The sequence below is a fragment of the Drosophila biarmipes genome, chromosome X (assembly GCF_025231255.1).
Source record: "Drosophila biarmipes strain raj3 chromosome X, RU_DBia_V1.1, whole genome shotgun sequence".
Classification (NCBI taxonomy): Eukaryota; Metazoa; Arthropoda; class Insecta; order Diptera; family Drosophilidae; genus Drosophila; species Drosophila biarmipes.
In genome coordinates, this window is record NC_066611.1 from 5703448 (window position 1) to 5725573 (window position 22126).

At 37.6% G+C, this 22126-nt stretch overlaps 1 protein-coding gene and 1 long non-coding RNA gene across 2 annotated transcripts in view; one reads left to right on the forward strand and one right to left on the reverse strand.

Moving 5' to 3' along the window:
* Positions 1-20392, reverse strand: part of LOC108032974 (uncharacterized) — a 52919-nt gene extending 32527 nt beyond the window's left edge. The window contains exons 1-2 of the mRNA XM_050884897.1: positions 20368-20392; positions 18896-20087 (exon numbers count right to left, since the gene is read on the reverse strand). The gene's annotated coding sequence lies outside the window, so the exon portion shown is untranslated. The remainder of the gene's footprint in view (positions 1-18895; positions 20088-20367) is intronic.
* On the forward strand, positions 4180-4608 carry LOC127010631 (uncharacterized). Its single transcript, XR_007763358.1, has 2 exons — positions 4180-4394; positions 4449-4608. It is a non-coding gene; the product is annotated as an uncharacterized LOC127010631 (long non-coding RNA).
* Positions 20393-22126: the final 1734 nt, after the last annotated feature.

Consider the following 22126-nt stretch of genomic DNA (forward strand, 5'->3'; position numbering starts at 1 on the left):
GGCACAGGGTGCGGACAGCAGGGGCTGAACCTTATAAATGTTTAAGCAAAACCTCTTCCCCAGCCTTTTCACATACCCCGTCGGAGAAGAAAAACAGCAAAGAAATTATGGGGAAGAAAAGAATAACAGAGAAGGGAACCACCAGCTATATGCGCACTTTTCCCAGGAAAATGTGATACACAAGGAAAAACTAAGCTCGCGTTTTGCAAAATAGATTTATCCTCGAGTTCTAAACGAGCTATCTCAGAATCAAATGTGGTACAAATTGGTAATAGCCATATGTATGACTTATTTGTATGGTCCACCTACATATTATAAAAGTTGTTTGCCACAAAAGAAGCTAATATCACCAAATTCTACCCCTGCTTTAGGCCAACAAATATATAAATTGTTCAAAAATCGACACAGGTAGGTATTGTTAAAGTATTTAATTTCATTACATGGCTTTTTCAGCGGAAAATAGATTGCCATCATGCTGCCGGCAAATTTGCCATATTTTTTAACATGTTACATTGTTAAAAAATGGGGAAGCTTTGAGCTGCCTGCGGGGAATTTAAACTCGTATTTAGCGGAAAACAATTTTGATGGGAACACTACAGCCTTTGGCATTCACCTATTGTTATCCATTTCGCCATATTAAATCAATAAAGAAACAAGGAATACTTTTATATTGGTTTGACATATTGATAATTTGCTTTCTGGATCATATGAATCATGTGAAATGCAAAGACAAAGGGCCATTTCTCAGAGTGCTGCCCCGCATGCCCGAGTTTCCCTATGAATTTGCCTCTTTTTTAACATTTGCTCGTCATACGGCTGGGGTAAAGAAAAAAAAACAGCTCGGGCACTGAGAAGTGGATGTTTATCCAGGGAGAAGGCCACTTGCGGCATGTTGATCTAGCTGTTAAGGCGTTTGTAATGACAGGGATAAAGTTTTATGACAACAGCCAACGGCCTGGGAAACTTTGGCTTTCACCTTCCACCGATTTCTCGGTTCTCATGTTCGGGCCGGGGCCTCTGGACCTCCCCCATCTTAGCCCACAAGCCGGCATCGCACCCACACAATCCAGATCCAGATGCTTAGTAGTAGGTAGGAAAACTGGCCTGCAGCCAACGAGGCAATCAACGAATCTTTTATACAAAAACATTCGAGATGCTAGATGCGAGTCAAAGCAAATGCAGAATTTAACTTTTGGTACCCAGAAATCGAGATGAGTAAATAAATAGCCGGTGAATGCTTTCAATGCCAAGTGGGCGAGCATGAAAAGTCATTTCTGGCAAATACACACAGGTCCAGGATATATTGAGTTGACCAGGTCCAATGGTATGCATATTGAGCCTTTGTGTGCACCATCAGAAAAAAAGTGTATCTACATCAAAGGAGTTTTCAATAACTACGAATGTTTACACACGTTTTATGTTATTTTTTTTACGACATTTTCCAGATTTACAGATAAATTTATTTTTTATTCACAGAGTATAAACGTATTGCCTGGTTTTATTGCCTCGCCTTTTGCAATTTTAAATACGCATATACTGCAAAAGCAGTGGAACATCCTTATGGAAAAATGATTCCAGTCCTTGGATTTGCAAAGTATTTAATATGATTTCAAACTTTAGACATCAATTTAAAGGGCCGCTGTCAATGGAAAATTTGCCATTCAATTTCGAATTATTTATTGCTACTCACAGCATTTGTTGCACTCGTTTGGGCCAAGCACCAATTATAATTTCCATTGTGCAAAAATTGCCAACAATGCTTTTGCGCTTTAACAAAGAATCAAAAACAAGGGATCGCACCGAATTTCCCAGTACAGAATGCAATAAATCAAGTAAAGACCATTATAATGAGAGTTTCTAGAGTAGCAGGCCGAATGTCCGAGGCGAAAGAAGTACATTGTTGACTGGCTAAAACATGCAAACGATGCCAAATGGACTGCAAATAAATTGGCAAATAAAATCATAATGCAATCGATGGCCCAGGAAGTAGCCACTTGCATTTGTATTTATTTATTGATGCCTCCGATGGATGGCTGCATAATTGACTTGCCTGGTGACAGCGAGCCATTGTGCCGACGGCATCGAAACCGGGGTCTAAAATATATATTTTCAACCGGACTTTCCCATACTTTCTGTCAAATATGCATTTAAGCAACGGCTTTGAAGGGTTTTCCGTCTTCAAATGGCATTGTAATGGGCAATAAAATCACAGGAATGAAATATAGAGGAAGATTTTGAAATTTAAAATATTAGGTACAATTTAGAGAACCTCCCGATGTCAAAGGTCGCGCAATAAGCATTTTAACAAATGATCAGTAAAATTAAAAATAATTTTTCTTTTAAAGGATACTTTTGATTTTCTATTACAAATCACAGGGGTACAAGTTGTTGAAAATTGTAAAATATCGAAAATATTAGGTACAATTCAAAAGACCTCCCAATATTATAGGTACTATTTGTATTTTAACAACTGCTCGGTCAAATTTGGATTAGATATTTGTCTTCAAAGGGCCTTTCTATGGGATTCTGATTCAAAATCGTAGGGGTGCAAAATTGCAAGAAAATTGTAAAATATTGAAATTGTTAGGTACAATTTAGGTATTGTAGGTATTTTAACAAGGCTATGCCAAATTTCAAATAGTTTTATGTCTTCATGAGCATTTTGGACTCTGATTTTCATAAATTAACTTCTTATTACCATCAATTCAAAACTACAAGGCAGATTTTGATTTATCGTAAATATTAGGTACACTTTTGGATTGCAAGCAGAGCATATTTCGCTCGGACAAAGCTATAATCTAATAAAGAGGTACGAAATTAATTTTTGTTTTATCAGCTACATTCAACCACCATCGTTGAATCACTTTTATAACTTACTTTTAAGTTGAGAACGTGCGACTGCTGAGGCGTGCATTCTCCCACGACTGAACCATCTTTGAATCACTTTCCACTCAGCCATCGAATTCCAATTAATCAGCCACTAATTGGTGCCCATTGCCACTATTAATTGATTCCACTACAGACACTTCGCTTTGGAAGGGGCGCATTAAGATGCCGCTGGATGTAATTGAACACATGGACGGGGTGCAAAGAGCCAGTGGGGGATGATAGTTTGCAATGCAGCTTCAATGGCTTCGCAGGGGTAATTGGTTGACAGAAGAACGCTTTAATTCGCAGGCACAGTTCCCCACACTCACACTCCTAACATGTCATCAAATAACATTTTTGAAAGCCAAAGAAGTTTTCCAAACTCCAATAAAGTGTTGCGTAACTAAAAAAAAAGTAACAATAGTGTTGGGTAACTAGAAAAAGCAACAATAGTGTTGGACAAACCAGACAAAGTAAGAAAACATGTAAAGCTTATATTACTTGACAGCACTTAAAATCCGCTTTACTGCGCCCTAATCGACATTCTTTGTACAAAAATACAAATAAATATTCCGAGAATTTCAATTACTTTTCACTTTGTTGACGTTTGAGACACCTGTTGCGCGATTGCTTGGCCAAAATCGCATCGCTCGGTGCAATTGAATTGAATACAATGCGGTCCATATAAATGTCGAAGGTGAACAGTGCAGTTTAAACGCATAGAAAGAACAATGGGAGCGAAACGGAGCAACACTGGAAACGGGGATCCCCGTGGCGAAAAATCACGGCGAACTGTCCGATTGGATCAGACTGCAATGAATACCATTCCCCCCGGGGGGGCACTCCACTCTTGTTTCTGCCCTGCCATCTTAATGCATTCGAGACACGGTTGATTGACTACCAAGCACATTGAATAATCCAAAAGAGCGACGGCGAACACAAAAGCCAAACCAAAGTGTTGATTGCAAAATTTATTTCGTATTCCCTTCAATCAGGTGCTGGTGCTCGGGCCAGGGGGCTGGGCGTTCGGGACATATACCCCCTATGGGTTCAGCCCGCCGGGAAGGTGACAAGTGGGGTGTGCAATCAGTTGTCAGGCATCCGTCAGGCCATTGGCGCCCCAGCCGAAAGCCAAAAGCTGTCAGCCGAGGGCTTCATCACTGTCAACTGCTGGCCGGATCATTATCGCGGCGTTCCCGCCGTCGATTTCTATAAAAAAGTGAAATTTTATATATTTGTGACCTTTAAAGTATTACTAATCGGTATCCCAGAGTTTTCGACGAACCAGCAAAGTCAAAGGGGTAAAATAAACTTCGGATTACTTGTGAAAACGAGTCCGGAAAATGGTACCTTAGTAAACTGCGAATCAAAATCAAATTTTAAGCAAATTTTATTGTTAATGTTCTACAACCAAAGCTTGCCAGGATTTAAATGTTAAGAGTACTATTTTGAATTTATAAAAAAAAGCTGCAAAATTCATAACTTGTTTGCAAATATCTTAAGGCCAAACCCAATACGAATCCTTAGTTAGTTGTGTAAATTCATTTCAATATATAAAAATTTCCAAAAATCTCTTTCAGTACCAGTAAGGATCATAGCGAATGGAATCAGAATGCTTTCCCCTTTAAGCAGCTGTGAAGGACTTCATTTTTTAGTCCAACAGCCGACGCTCATTTCGAAGGCTGAAAATATTTGTAATTAAAATGAATTTCGCATAATAAAGTGCACCAGTGGAAGTGTCGACTGAGGAGGATTTTTGGGGCAGCGGAGCTCTGCAGATGGAAGGTGAAACATTTCAAGCGACTGTCATGCTGGCGTGCCACTTCATTTGTGCTATTTGCCGCCCACATTCTCGGCCCACTTCCTGGGCCCACCGCCCACAGGCGGCCAGAACCACCCCAAACCACCCCGATGGCATTTAAATACCAGCAACATCAGCCACGTTGCATTTTAGCTCCGACTCGCAGGTTACTTTTATTGCACGCAACAATTCCATGCACATTTCCCCAGGGAGCACTCAAAAAAAAACTATTTTCCATAAGAAAATGTACTTATGTTATAAAAAAAAGCAGAAAAAATACAAATTAATCAAGAAACCCCTTTGTTTTGAATTCAATTTCCAAAAGGTAAATTTGGAATTTCGAACGCTTTTTAGAGTTTGAAAAGACTCTTTCGAGCGTTATCTTTTATGAGAAGCTGTGGTGAAAGGTTTGATATATTTATTGTAATGACAGTTTATTAAAGCCGCTTACTTTCTGCTAAAAACCCATTTGCCTGGGTGCAGCTGATGAAGGAGGAATGATGCCAACAGCACGCCTGGACACTTTGCGAGCGGGCTGGGGAAGGGGGCATCCAGTTGGGGGTTGGGCTCCTTGGAATCAACTTAGCCGCAATGCGCCTCCAGGTGCTCAGCATTGTGTCCTACCATTGCGGGGCCGGAGCCAAGGATGCGACAGATGGCTGCCTTCCTGGTGCCGCTTTGATCCACCAAGTGCGCCGAGCCCGGGACACTGACACTGGGCGAAGCCAGCGCAGGACCGACGACATCAGCCGGAAACGGTTCATGCAAATGATCCACCCCGGGGGGCCACTGCGGTGCGCCCAGGAATAAGTATCAACAAAATTGTGGCTCTTTAACTGTCAAAAACTGCAGGAGGCTGCTGGAGAAGTAGCAAAGCAGTAGTCTATGTGGGCTGAATTTTCAAATCAATCTCAGAGGACTTACAGCAATGCAGGTAAAGGAATCTTAGATATAAAGTCATTAGGGATGCTTTATATATGGCTTAAATATATGAACAATCACGTGATAGTTATGAAATCTATTTAAAATATGTTATCATAGCCATTTATTAAAGGAATTGTAATTAGGAAGTCGTACAGAATTGCCTAAATGGATATATTATTCCCATAATCAAGGTAATTATAGAATCCATAAAAATATTTTATCACGGAGATGTATTTCACGATCCTTAAATATAATTCCTATTTCAACAATCAAGTAATAATTATTAAATCTATAAGAAATATATTATCACGGAGTTGCATTTAACGAAATGCTAAATATAAAAGCACAAGGAGTTCTTACTATTTCAGCAATCAAGTGATTAGTATTAAATCTATAAAAATCTTTTATCACAATAATGTATTTAACGGAATCTTAAATTATTAATACAGAATCATTAGTATTGATTTAAACATACAATTTAAATAGGTACAGAAACATAAAATTATAAGTTGTCGAGTGATATTATTAAATAAAATTATATGATATAATAAAATCATATTATAATTATAAAATCTTTAGGAGTTCTTAATAAATGTAATTTTTATTTTAAAAATCAAGTAATATATATTAAGTCTGTAAACATTTTAAAATTTATCGAGTGATAATAATTAGTAAAATGATATAACATAATAAAATCTAAAAAATATTTTATCACAGCTACATCATATCATCAAATCTATAAAAAAATATGATCTATACATTATCTATCTATATCCATATGATCTATACATATGCCAAGCTAGTAAATCTCTTTACATTGACATTTAAGTCAAGAAGTGTATTACTTGAAACCCACACAATATAAAACCCAAGTCAGCTTAAACGAAACCCTTGTTGAACCCAAAAAGGTACTTAGATAAGGGATGAAATATGTTTCTCAGAAATTAAACCATCCATTAGTCCTCGTTTTGATTGGTTGCTTTCGGGCCACAAACTGATTTTGTATTATTACTTTGCATGACAGACATTAACATTATTACACTTTTATTTTAGCTTGTTTTTCACTCGGTGCCGCTGTCCCTGTCAAAAAATTGTATCATTAATCACCATTAAACTAGACCAATGCGACGCCTATCGTGGGTTTTCTTGTTTTTTTATTTTTTTGGTTTCGGTTTGTTTGTTTGTTTGCCGATTACTAGTACAGTGGCTTTAAATCGCAGGAGCCGAGTGCCGAAGGACTAGGTGGGCCTCGCGAATTATGATTTATTGCGCATTGGTCAACGCTTCGGCCAGATGACAATCACCCACACTCCTTTGTCGGCTTATCTTGCAAAAACATATTTCCGCACTTTACCGAAATGCAACGACATTTGGGCCGTAACAAGCTGATTATTAGCAGAAACTTTGGGTCAAAAGCTTTGGCCAGAAAATGGTTAATTTACAATATCGTATTGCAGAGCTGGAAATGTTATTGCCAATCGAGAGTGCATGCCCAGATAAGTGGGCTTGTAATTAGTCATTTTCGGCATACAAGGCTGAGGCCCTACTGAAAGCCAACAATGAGAAACTTTGCGATTTCGAGACAATAATTGAATTGACAATTAGCCCAAATTAGTGCAAAACTCTAAGTTAAGGCAATATATTTGGTTCTCGTGCAGCGCAACTGTACTTAATCAAAATGCAAATACCTTCGTGTTTCGCAGCACAACTGTACTTCCTCGAAGCCACTGAAAATAGGAACATATCCCAGCACTATTGGTCTATTACGGTTTAAAGAAGACTGTGCTGTTTTAAAAAGACTGAAAATGTCAAAAGCATATACATTTCTGCTAGAACTGTACTTTTTCTTTTAAAAACTGTCATACCATTAAAGTTATCGATATCGATTAGAGTACAGCTTACGCAATCTTAACCTTATATTTCGAGACAATTAGCAAACGTATTAACCTTACTAACAAATAAAGAAGACCTCTCAGTTTAAGCAATCAGTTTTCCTCTGTACAGTACAACTATACTTAATCAATGTAAAATACCTTCATGCTTCTCAGCACAACTGTACTTTCTCGAAGCCACTGAAAACAGGGCCACCTAAAAATACTAAAAATACCTAATTTATAGAAGACAGATAACTGTGCTTTTTAAAAACTATGAAACAAAGTGTAAAAAAACATTCCTGACAGTACTGTACTTTTTTCCTTCCAAAAACTGTCATCACGAACTGTCAAACCAAGAGAACTTATCGATACCGATATCGGCTCGAGTATGGGTCACCTACTCTACTCATTTTTAGCCCTGCTTTAAGCAATACCCACCAGCCGAGAGAAAGTAACTTTAATTATTGATTTTCATTCGGGTGCCAGTGCCGCAGGACGCGGGCGTCGAAAGACGTGGACAAGACGGTTAAGTATGTTGGCTGATGTATCTGGGTGCGTGCTGCCAGGCGACACATTTTTATTATAGTGCTGCTTTACCTTAATTACATTAAATCGATATTGCCCGTGTGTGTCTGAGGCAGCCAGGGGTTTGGGCAAGTGAAGCTGCAAACGGAGTCCCCAGTGAAGAGCTAAGCCGCCAGGAGAAGACAATGTAAAAGTGGGAAAAATACAAGCAAAAATACCTGTCTCCTCCATGGGGATGCCTTATTTGCCGTGCGCAATTCATGGTCGCACACTCATATATAATTCAGATGGCAGGCCACCAACCAAAATGCTCTTGTTGATTAGTTCAAACGCTTTTGTAAAACAGCCACCCACCCAGCGGCCCATCAAAAACATCCACTTCGGTGGGCAGAAGTGTAAATACCATAAAGTTGGCCAGCCGAATTTGAATGGGGCTCAATTAAAATTCGGCGAGACCTGCCAATCCAAAATGTGATGCCTGCCAATAGAAGACTGTGAGGCGGATATCGCGTAATTAGTACAAACAAAAGTCCGTGAATAATACCCGGAATTCGGTGGAATCACAGAAGGATAGAGATTTTAATGGAATTTTCGGTGTGCGCCTATCTGAAAGTGATTCCTTGATGGAGCCGCCGAATAGAGCGCACGTGTGTTGCTTATTAGGCCCATATTGAGTTTCGTTTTTAAAATCCCTGAAAGCGAATGCGTTTTCCACTGCCACCACATTTCAGAATACTGGCAACATGTTTGCTGCACTGCCAATGACATGTAATAATTACTCGTTCTCTCAAGAATTGCCAAACTACGCACACATGCTCTTGCAACCACCTACGATTTGGCGCTTCATTAGAGATTTGGATTTCAATTTCTATTTCTGTGTACAAACTTATTTTCCGCATCGCTGCAGTTAACTGTCACAGAAAACTCATTTTCAATTTCTGTCACATTCACATTTCAATTCGCAGCAAAGACCCGCCAAAATGTCGTCGCCAATCTGAGTAACAGTGCAAAAATGATTTTAATTTCGGTGAAAAATGGCATTTATCAACTGGATGCGCAGATAATGGCTATTCAAGCGGACAATGCGAACAGATTTAATTACAGGTGTGCCAATCGCATTGGCTGATGATTTTTCAATGGATTCGAGGTTCGCGGAACGCGGAACGACAGCATTTAGCTAGAGTCGTGTTTTATTTATGGGGTTTTTGCGAAATAAGTGCTGGGATTTTATGTTGAATCTGCAGTTTTACCTACAATTCCAGTCACTTTGGTTTGGCTATAATATTAGATTTAGTCTTAGTCTAATTAAGGTTGTATTGAGAAGTATGTTAATAATCAAATTTCGCCTTAAAATGCGATTTAAAAATCAAGCAAAACCGTACAGCTTGTTATTTTTACTCAAACCTCATTGGTTTCCCTGAGTCATTCACATATTTTCGGGGCTTTTCTCTGTCTGAACTTTTGTTAGCTCTTTTTTTTTATACGGGAGTCACGAGCGCGTAATTAGTCGAACTCTGTATTCATATTTGCCTGGAGCAAATATTGGCCTTACAACCACTTTATCCCCCAGCTGGAAGCCACTTTACTCGGGGGTTAACCGAAAACCCCTTCCGCGTGCCCAGCACTCCATTTTCCTCTCGAGTGGCGCGAGTTTTGTTTTGTTTCCGGCAACTAAAACCTGGAGTTCCAGTCGCAGAAGAGGTTACATGTGTCACCCACATCGCCATGGCTCCGTGGTCCCCGAACTACCACCACCACCACCACCCCCACCCCCACCCCCACTCCCACTCCCACTCCCACTGCCATTGAGCACTCGAGTTTCTGGTTTAGATAAAATGCCAGCCTGGTCGCCAAAAGATAAGATATACACACTATGCCCAAACACTCGCTGTTCAAAGCGCTACACTGCCTCAAATTCTTATAAATGTAATTAATGTAAAGTAAACGACACTGAAGTAGAAAGCTGTTCTACCTTTTTTCGAGTTTAAGTAGTTTTGTTAATTGTTCTAAAGTTATTTCAAGCCAGCTTTTCTAGGGATAATTAGCAAATTTTACAATTTTAATTACCAATCAGTGTAATTTAATTGCTTAAAATTGAGTAAAATATAGGAAGCTATTTTAATGTACTTCGTATGCTTGACTTAGAAGATTTACAATACTTCAAGTTACCGAAGAGCACTATGGCATTCCTCTAGCGATTTTACCAAAGATGTTGTTGATATGTTTCCATATCCCTTTAAATAAATTTTTGAAAGTATTTAAATTCTTTCAAATCAAATAAGTTTAATCAAAGTTACTTTGGATTTTGAAAAGCAACGATTTTTTAAAGCAATTCCCCATTCCTTTATCTTATAGAGATAAATTCTGTATGGCTAACATTTTTTGATCCCCATATAACATTTCTTAAATCATTGTAAGATGTTTAGTAACTAGACTTATTTTTTGTAGAGATTTAAAATAGCCAAAGGTTTCCAAAGATATTTTCACATAGCTTAATCCTACGGTGGTTATTGCTGGGTAGTGATGTCTGATTATAATAATATTTAAAGGTGTTGATAAGATCTATGAACATTCCTGACGCTATAAAGATGCCATATATTTTAAATGGATTTTCGGGTAACATTCATTTTGATGTTTGACATTTCCAATAAAATGTGAAGGTGTTGATAAGATCTCTAAACTATTCTAGCCATTTAAAGGTACCATAGATTCTCAAAGAGTTACCTTGTCCCTTGCCCTTATGGTGGTGTTATTTTGGGCCGCCTCCAGCATGGGAGCCAACACCGAAATTACACAATTCGCCAATTAAGACGGGGTTTTTCCCGCAGTGAAGAGGTGTCCCTGGAAGCCATGCTCTCAAGGCTCTTGGCCCCGCGGGGTTCAAGGATTCTGCCCGGCCAGGGGCAGGGACGATGCTGCTCCGGAGGCCGTGGACCAGAACCTTCATAATTAGTTTGACAATGCGGGGGTGTTGGATTTAAGTGGGTTCAATTTAAGCGCCGCTCGCCGGGCGCTCTTATCGCCGATCGGCGGCGGCATGCTCAATTGTATCAGCGGGCGGCTAAATCGAAATGCGTGTTGATTGAGCCCTTCGAACAGGCGCTCCTCTCCGCTGGCTGCCCGATTAATTATGGACGACATGGCCGGCGAAGTGGCCAAGTTGCCAAGTTGCCAACTGGCACAGCGGGTAAGTACCTTCAGCTGGGCAGGGTCTTAATTCGATGATTGATTAATCCATAAATATTAGATCAATAACAGGAGGCAGCGGCGGGAAGCGCACAATAATAGCTGGAAATCTTTCAATTTTACAACCGGACTTGTACCTTGTCGTGAGTCCATTTAAATGTCAATAAATATCCGAGGACTCGGCTCCCGGCTCCCGTCGCCGGGAAAACCATCCTGGCCACTTGGCCTCCGAGGGAAAGGCTGGCCCCATCGCTCGAGTGCATTGACTTTGACGCCTTAATGGCTTTTTGAGTCGACTCGAGTCGGGTTGAGTTGCATTTTTTTCGCACTCGCTTCTCTTTTTTCTCCGCTTTTCTGCAGACGGCGCTAGGTGGAAAATGGCCGTGGAAAAGCGGTGGAAAGCGGTGGAAACGGTGGCAAACAACAGCACACATGAACGCGCTTGTTCGACAGACAGGCGAGCAACAACAAACGAAATACACACATCACAAAATTGTGTGCCGAAAAAATGGGACACCAAGCCCCCCCAAAAAAAATGAAAACGCAAAGGCACAGTGCAGGAAAAGTTACTAGACTTATAAAAATAGCCTTAAAATAATATTGAATACTAAAAAAAAATGGTAGGTATAAGAATTTTGAGAAATAACATCTTTAGTACAGTAAAATCATCTCAAGAAACATTTGAAAACATTTTTCTTTCTTTCTTGGTTTTGATCTAGCTTTTCATTAATTTAAAGATTGAAAGGTTTTATAATCATACTTTGAGAGGCTCCCTAACTTATTTTATCTTTATTGATCTGAATTTCAAGCTATAAGTAATAAATTAATTAAAAATGTACTACAAACATTTAACAACTTTTATTTAAGGGATTTCTTTCTTTCATCTTTATTTATTTTACCTTTTCTTCGTGAATCTTTTTAACCTTTTTTCGAAATTATTCGAAATTAAAATTTAAATAAATATTTAAATTTTTTAAATGTTAAAACTCCATAAAATGAGTCGAATTAAAGTCGACGTTCCTCAGCTTATTTCCCCTTTATTTCTTGATTTCAACGCCCCAACCGTAGTTTATTTCAAATATTTCCCGCAAGATGCGGGACCTAAAGTCGGTATATCAAGAATTAAATACAACCCCGACCACCCCACTTTTTCCCCGAGCAGGCATAGATACAGAAAATCCTTCGATCATTTCACAAAAATCAATTATTACGCGAAAATACATGCCAATTCGAAGATTCCAGGGCGCAAATATAATAAATAAATCTCGCTCAAAAATTCGCTTCACACGCTGTGATTGACAAACTGAATCCGCCTTTTTCGACGCTTGACTTGACTGCATATGGATTGGCCTATTAGGCGGCCCAAGCGGGAGGAAGAGGCGGCAGGTGTGGCCCAGGTGTGGGTTCTCCAGGGTTCCCTGGGTTCCCCGGGCTCCCTGTGTCCTCTTGGCCTTTGTGGGTGGCTCTGGCATTTGGTATTTGGTTATTTGTTATTGTGGCCAGGACACGCACGCCAAGTCAAATTGGCTCATTTATCTTATTTCACTTTGCTCAGTTATTCGAGGGAAATGTTTTTAAGCAAGCGGTTTGGGGAGGTGCATGTGCTGGTCGTTGGTTCTAATGACCTTGCCGAGAGTGTACCAACTTTTTCCGACCGGGGATAGGATTTAAATGTTGCTTTAAGGACAACATGCGGAAAAAACATCCGAGATTTTAGGCGATCTATCTTTAAAAATTTGTTTTAATCGATAGAAAAAATGTTACTATAATATAACTAGAGATTGCACTAACTTTTTCAAGCTGCTGATATCGCCTAAATATTTGTTAAAGAAAAAAAATTTTTAAAAAACGAGATTTAGAAAAATAAATTTTATAAAAAATATGGAAAAATATTGTAAATATAATTCTTATCGATATAAAAAAATACAGAGACTATTTGGCATGTTTCGAGGCTTAGAAAAAATTATAATATAATTGTTTTAGAAAAATAAACAACATTTTTCCATTTTACAAGCAAATGCTCATAGTAGTAGCACATATAGTTGCCAAAAAGTACCTTTAAAATAAAAACCAAGTACAGTTTTCCTTGCGGATCGTAAAATGGTTCGATTTAATAATAATCTTAAAATTTTCCTTTGTTTTCCGTACATTCTTGGTTTGAAATTCATACGCCGAGATTTATTTGACGATGTTTGTTTTATTTGTTCGCCCATTTGCGTTGAAAGTTTGCGTTTGACTCGAGAATCGCACACTCGCTTATAAAAGTAATACAGTGCGAGGCATAAATATTTATACGCTCAGACGGAGACAATGACTCTGACCAGATTCGACTGCCATTTGCACATTTTGCCAAGAGACAGAGCGACAGTTTGGAAAAAGTTCGCGAATGACATTCGTGTGTGGTGTATATGATATAGACACGATTTGAATGATTTTAAAGGCATTAGCATATAAAATACATATGTTCCTCCGCCTGGCAGCCGCTCTTACTCGCAGGCCCGGCAACTTTTCGACTTTTCACAGGGCCAGGGAGAAAGGCGTGAGGCGGAATGAGTTTTCCGACAGCCATGCTCAACGTAAACATTCTGGCAGACAGATAAAGTCTTGGGTGTCGGCTGAAACAATATGTTTATAGGAAAACACACGGGAAGAAATGGGACTTTTTGGGAATTTTCTTTTCTAAGAACTCATGAAAAATGGTTTTATTATTATGAAATAAATTTTTAATATTTTTGTAACGCCCAGTGCAACAATTTTAACTTTATAAATATATATTTATATAAAAACCAAGGCTAAAGATAGGAAATTATAAAGTTGAAACCCCAAAATTATTGTTGTATTCCTTCGATATAAATATGAATTATTTCTCATCGCCCCAGTGCAACAATAAAGTTCTTTTTTGATTAATTTTTTCATTTTTAATTAATTTTGCGAATAAAAACGAAGGCACATCGGCTTTCATATTCCTTGTGTGGGAATTCTGCAAGTCTTCCGTGCTTTTTCATATGCGAATGTGAGCAATTTTTCATTCTGCCAGTGGGCAAAGCTCTTAATGCGATTGCACAGCTGCCAAAAAACCAAAAAGAAAAGGTATATCCTTGCCTTTTTCGTACTACTCCGTTTTCGACTCCTTGAAGACTGCAAATGCTAGATGCTAGGTTATTGATTCACTTGACTAATGAAATTTGAGTGCCTCCATTTTGTTGATTTCTCCCCTTGCTTATTGAAGAGGAAAGGGAAAAACTCTTGATTTGAGGCATTTTGACAGTGATGAAATCATAGGTGAACCCCCAATAACTAGAGATAAAGGCATTATCGACTGATTCCGATCCCGGGCAATATTGGAGTGAATGACTCACTTAATATAAATATTTCCGTAATCAGTTCAGCCATTCAATTAGAATCCTTATCGCTGTCGATAGTCTCTTAATAAACTTCAATCAACTTGATCGTTTTATCTGCACCACGCACCGCCCCAAAAAAGCAGACAAACAAAGAGGCCTTCATGCTTTACGACCGTATATGTATACCATGAATCCCCATTTTTCCAGCCATTTTTGCACACTTATTGTTTTTTATTTTTGGGGCCGAAAAGTTAAGCCCCCCTTTATGGGTCGGTCAATCGGCGGAAGCAGATTCCATGGTAGGCGGTAGGCAAATTCCGGCGGAGATTATCGAACATCTTCATTTCGAGGAATGGTGTGGGGGCTAAGAATCCCTTTAGCTGGCTCTTATTTTTAACCAAAATAATATATGTAATTCAGAACCCCATAACTCACAGGAAGAATTTCAAGCTGGTTTTTTTTGCTGAAAACCTATAATCGAATTCACTCAGAAATAAAGAAATTAAATTTCACCTAAATTACATAACGATAGGTAGTGAAAAAAAACTTTAAAAAAAAGGGAAAGGATAATGGCATTCTGTGGGGCAATCGGGGCGAAAAGTGAAAGCGTTAGCTTAGCTGGACACCAAAAAAGCCAAACAAATATATGGCCCAAACTGGCCAACAACAATGGAAACTGCAGAGGGAAATCAACCAAAAAACAGCGTAGATGTACATTTATAGGTACATACATATTGATAGATGTATAAAAACAATAGAACAGGGCGACGACGACGACGACGACGACGACTACAACAAGGGGCCGCGCCGTCGGCATCAACAACAGCTTTTTAAATTTCAGTTAAAAATAATGGAAAACCAACAAACAACCAGCAAACAAGCAAAATGGTTGGCGAAATTCAACCGCCAAGCTGGTGGGGCGACAAAAAATGAAACAGGAAACACATAAAATGAACTGCATGCAGCTCAAGTGAATATCGAAATCGAATTGAAAAGTGGTAAATGGTAAATGGAAAGTGTATTGAAATAACTCCAACAAGAGTAACAATCGCCAGATTAAACGTTATCACATAGGGCTAATGCTTTGATGTCAAACGAAAAATACCAAAGAAACAAACAATGTCAATCGAAAACATTTTTTGTGTTAGCAAAGGTGAACCAACGTTTTTTTCTATTAGAATCTACTACATATAGGGGGTAGTATGTAGTGAGGGAATGAAGTTGAGATTTTTTTATAGCTCTCTAAATTCTTATTTTTATTAAAAGGATTTGCATAACAAATTTTAGAGTTATAAGATCATATGATCTTCTATGAAGTCATCTTTAAAAAAATATAGAGATGTTGGAATCATAAATTTTTTGGTCCGTCTAAAAGCCAGTTCAGAGGTGTCAACTTTGATTTGTATAAAAGGGCCATAAACGCCTCGTTTCTCTTATTTGTATACCTTGCCTAGGGTCGGAAGTTTGCAACGCAGTGAAAAAGAGGTTTCCGATCTTATAAGGTGTAGATATTCTTGACAGCGTCAGCAGAGTCGATCTGTTCATGTCCGTTTGTCCGTATGTCCGTTTGTCTGACCGTCTGTCCATTTGTAAGTGAACTAGACTTCCAGTTTTAAAGATTTCGGAATGAAATTTTCCAAAGATATTCTTTCTTTTTCACCACTAAAGCATAAAAATCCCATTAAAACTTTATCTTCCAATTTAAAAAATATTATTTCATATTTTTAAATACAATCTTTTTTAAATCGGACACTTTGGTATATAGATGTCATAGACACATTCGGATAATTAATGGGAAAATAAATATAGCTTCCTCTTTATTTATTATATTTATTTTTTCTACTCTGGTAAATAAGAAATTCAAATAAAATGTGATAAAAATCGAAGAACTATATCATATAGCTGGCTAGGATCACTTAACCAAAGTGAAAATAATACAAAAAACGTATACGTATAGTGATTTGAAATGCAGCATTATCTTAATAGTTCTGTGATTATTTATAAATTTTCTAAAAACAAAATCCATAAAAATGACGTGCTAGGGTATAGGGTATAGAAGCTCCTGCTGTCCCAAGTTAGCTTCCTTTGTGGTTTACTTTTACATTCGCAATGTCCATTTCACATTGTCCAGGGCAACTGACAACGAAATCGGCAGTGAAAGCGGACTGGAGGAAAATGAAATTAACAGACCCACTTTCGTGTCTCCCAGCCAGGATCTCGTTTTTGCACCCCCCAACTGCCATCAAAATATTTGTATATATTAGGGGGAGCAACAAAGGAAATATGTGGAGCAAAACGCCAAAGGACATGGCCGGCATTTTTGATTTTGTTTACATTTGGCATTTTTCATATTTTTCCTTCCCTTTTCGCCTCCAAGTTTTCCCGGGGCAAGTGACAAGGGACGAGAAAAGAAAAGTGTAGCATACATTAGGGGGTCCGAGAACCCAAACGTGGGCTGTTATTTGAGACCAAACATCTAAACACCTCTGAGGCAGTGTAGGTATTCAACTAATGTATGTCGAAATTGGCATATTTAAATTGTATATACATGTACAATTGGAAGTTAAGTGTAGGCATGAAAGATATAACAAGAACCTATACTACAGACATATTCATTTTCCAGACAAACTTTTCACTTAGGCGCATCTTTGTCAATAAAAATGATTATAAAAAAAGGAAACTTCAAGCTGAGAAGAGCCGAAGTTAAGCCTGAGCTTCGGGGAAACTTGAATGTTACAAACCAATTCCCAGGCGAAGAGCAACAATCAAATTCATATGATTCTGCCAACAAAAAACCAAGACGAAAACAACGATTTTGAGACCATGAAAAATACCCTCGTGACAAACAAGAAGAAAGCGAAAAGGGCGCCAAGGAAAATGGGCAGGAGGATGGGCATAAAGGAAGGCCACCAGGCAGATGTTACCCTCATAGCAAACGCAAGGACACCGATGTCCTCGAGCCTCACCAAACTGTGTATGTGTCTCGGCACCGAAAGAAACTACAAAACCGTAGTTCGGAATCAAATTTTTGTCCTTAAAAAGAATGAATTTAAATTAAATTATAGACTATCGAATCGATACTAACAGATCTTAACGATATTAAATAAAATTGTCATATATTTTGATAATAAATTGATATTAACAAGAAATCCTAAAATAATATTTTAAAAAAAAATTTAATTGGTCCGATATATAATCGATAATATCGATTTTCATAGTCGAGAACGATATGTGGAGATTATGCTTATTGGAAAGAAACTACAGAGACATAGTTCGGAAAATAAACTAAACTAATTGCTGCCTTCAGAATTAATTCTAATTCGAAATTCATATCTAAATATCGTATCGATATTAAAAGCTCTAGTCGATCATTAACATTTTCATATTTTTGATATTATATCATTCATATACTAACAACGTTATATAGATAGGCGAAATACTATCGATTATATCGATTTTCATCGTTGAGAAGCAAACATTATGATTTTTTTAAAAAAGTGGGCCAATCAAGGACCCACTATTTCATTATTTTTTATAATTATCTTTTTATTATTGATTACCACACAAATATGATATATGATATATATATAATCGATTATATCGATTGCTAACCATATATGGGGATTTTAAGCCAATAAAATACGCTAATATGACCTAATCAAGGCTACTGACCCCTTTGTGCATCTTCAGGATCTCCAAAATCAACCAGAATAAATTCAAATGGTTTATTTGCCCAGTGTAAACAAGCCAGCTGAATGGAGCGAGTGTGTGTGGGGATAAAAGGCCAAATTGTAGGCAAAGACGTGAGTTGTCTAAGCGTCTGTCTAGCACAATCAAAACAAGGAGCCGTCAACCGGGCCAACGCAATTCTAATTAACTGCCAGATACACAAAGACACTCGCCCATATAAAACAAGCGAGCGCGGATGCCTGGGAAGGTCTGCGTTTTTAATCCACAAATTAAATCGAAACCTGCAAATATCGTGGAAACATAAAGCCCAACTACTAGCGACGCTAAGCATAGGCGAAGGGTTCCGAATCCCATTTTGCCAAGTTTTCCAGTAAAAGGCATTAAGAGGCACGTCTACTTCAAGTGTCCTGCTTTTTGTTCGCCTCGCTCAAATGGCTGTCTGCACCTTCGTATCTTTATATTCCTCGCTCATGTACACATTCATGTACTCAACATTAATTGTAATCGCAATAGCATTTGTAATTGCAAATGACATAAGTAAGAGCTACAGAGCGATGATAATGATAATGATAACAGCGATAACAACGGAAACAACGAAAGCAACAACACAGCAATGGCAGTGCCAACAACTTAATGACAACGAAATTGAATTTAAGCCACACACTGGTCCCAAAGCGTCTCACCTGTGAGTTGCGAGGTCCTTAGATCACATGTCCTTCGCCTTTCTGGGCCCTCATAATGGCTGTATTTGGCCTCAAATTCAAGGTTCAACTTCAATACGCGATCGCGATTTAAAAACCCGAACTCGATTTAAAATATGGAGTAACGATTAAGTTTTTGGCTTGAGAGTTCTTAACTCAATTTAATTTTCAGTTTGATTTTATAGAGATCAAAGATCTCTTATGAAGTTCCTTTTAGCCGGTATTTTCTAGTTGCGCCAAGAGGGGTTTCTTTCCTCAATTTTATATTTTCAGGTTCAATATATCTTCAGATCTTTAAGATCTCGTTTTGTGATTCCTTGTGATAAAAGATCGCTTCAAACTTTTTATTCCTTCTCCGATATTTTCGAATTTTTCTTGTTTATCTTTCTCAATCGAATGAGCTCTATCAAATATCTGGTTATGAACTTGATTCGAAATTTTTCGCCGTAGTAGCGATCAAGTATGGGATGCATTTTAAGTTCTTCTCGGATTTCTCATTGATATCAACAGTTTTGTAGGGTAAATGTGAATTGATAATTACATTTAAATAGTTGTCTTTTTCTTAAATATTATGTTTTTTTTGTAATCAGCGTACTTTCAATAGCTTTTCTCAACTGGATTTGTTAAGATTATGTTGTTATGATTGTGAGTTTAGAAACAGATGATCTCTTGTTCAATTGTTTAAAATTTTGATTTGTATAGACAGCGATCGTGATAGGCTCAATACTTTTAATTACGTTGATTTAATTCTACAATACGTTATTTTATATAAAGAATGTTTTTTGTTTTTTTTTTTGAATAAGTTTGCATAAAATTTTAAAAGTATTTGTATATAATGATCCCGATCACAGAGATCGGCTTAACTTACAGTATATAGCTTTGAGATTAAATATGATAGTCACACCAATAATTTGATTAGTTAAAGTGATTAACTGTAATATATTAATACTTGCTAGTTGCTTTAAAGTTCAATTCAGATGAGGGTAAGCTCAAATTTGGGTTTTCGATTTGATTTCCGTTGACTTTGATCTGCCAATTCTTCGATCCCCTGATCTCCTCTTACGAAGTTAAGCACTGGATTTAATTTCGACGTCGATGTCCAAGACTTTCTCACAATTTTGATGGTTTTCACTTGATATTTTTGTAAGTACATATGTTTCAACAGATATGTTATCTACAGGCACAGGAAAAAACAAGACAAAAATGGGTAGTACACTTGAACAAAATACTCGGCTTTGGCGCTGAAAACGCTTCCTTGGCACTTCAAACACGTCAAAAAACAAAGAATACAGAATACTCTTCAGAAGCCACAGCAGTCGCAATTTGCGCGCCATTTTGCATTTTGAATTTCAATTTGGGGCAACTGCCGAAGGAGGACTGATGTTTTGGCGCCCAACCGATTGGGTGGTGGATCTGCTGTGGCTCTCTGTGGTCCTGTGGGAGTGCCAACGAACCGTTTCCAAACACTTTCGTCCGATGACTGGGTGCCGCCGCCGACGAGCGCCTGAATTTAAACCTTTTGCCCTCGGCTCGACGAGCTCCCGCTCGGAAAAGCCGAGCGAGTCCAGGCGGCTCGGAAAAGCTTTGGCACACGGAGAAAAATCGCAACTGTACCCTTTTCATAGTGTCTCCTCAGTTTCCACATATTCACTTCCACTATCAGTGTAAAACAAAATTGGTAAATCAAAAATCAGTGTTGTAAATTAAAAATATTTATGTAATCCAAACCAATACAATGCATATTTTTTATATTAAATAAAAATTTAAAGTTTACAAAAAAAATAGTTAGAAGTAAATCTTTAATTTAGAGAACTTATGGTTTTGTGTATAGAAAATGTATGATATATGTTTATACTTTTCTCGATTAATTTTTTTATATTTTTTTTAAAAAAGTTCTGATAAATTACTGATGATTTTGAAATGTATTTTTATAAAATAAGCGAAAACTAAGAGGATATTAAAGATAAGGGAATACAACTGCAATTATGGAAAGTTTTTGAGACTTTTTTTTTAAGTTCTGATAAATTACTGAAGATTTTGAAATGTTTTTTTTTTCATAAAATAAGCTTAAACTAAGAATATGTTGAAGTAAAGTGTATATAATTGATCATCATACAACAACAAATTACAAAGAAAATTATTTTTACCAATACTAATATTAAACAAGCCTTTTATACTTGGCCAAAAATTTGTTTGTTTTCAACCATTTTTATGTTCCAGTGTGAGGAGCACCATTTCCTTTAGAAAACAAGGTCCAAAAGTTTAGAATCCTTTGAAAAATCAGAGCCTTCTCTAGTATTAAAGTTCAATAAATAGTAGGGTTAAGTCATAGGATCCGTGCGGGAATTTCTTTCGCTGCCTTCGTACTCGAAAAATGATTAAAACCGAACAAAGAAAGCAAAAAATAAAGAAAGCTTAGAATGAAAACACTATCCTAGGGGACCAAAATCCTCTTTATCTTGGAAATAATGAGTGAAATATATGAGAAATAAATACAAATTTTTGTTATCTGTATAGCTCCCACTTAAAAAAGCAGCAGCTTCCGTAAATCCGGATGTTGGGGGCGGAAAAGCGACGCAAAAGCCACTTGTTGAAGCCAACAGGGAGCTTTCCAGTTGCCAACCGAAGGCCAAAGCTGATCGCAAAGTCAGCTTTTACCACACTTAAAGTAGGTTTCAAACCTAGAAAACCTAAGCGAATTTGGAGTTTAAAAGCTAATTTTTAAATGTACATAAAACTATTTAAATGCTAAAAATTTGCTGAAGTTATAAATTTTAAATTTTTGAAACAACAATAGCTTTTAAAAACAATTAGTATTGATTAATTAAAATTAAAAACCCTGATGAAAATATTTTCTTTTCAACAAATATACATAAATATACCCTTAAAGCAAACGTAATACCAAAGTATTTTAGAAACTTTATAGTAGCTATATCCATGACACGATTTCCAGACAAAACCGGAAAAGTGTGTCGTGCTGCGGTTCGCTTGCCGCAAGTCTTAAAACCTTAAAACCCGAAACATTTTCCAATTAGAAGAGACAAATTTCTGTTTGTGAAGCGAATTAAGTTCTTCATTAACATAGAATGTGTCTACTTATGTATGCAAACACGTACCTTTGTAGACATTTGAATCGCAACTGCCCCGCATCCTTATCCACATCCTCGTCTCCATCCACACCCACATCCTCATCCACATTCGCATCCTTATCCA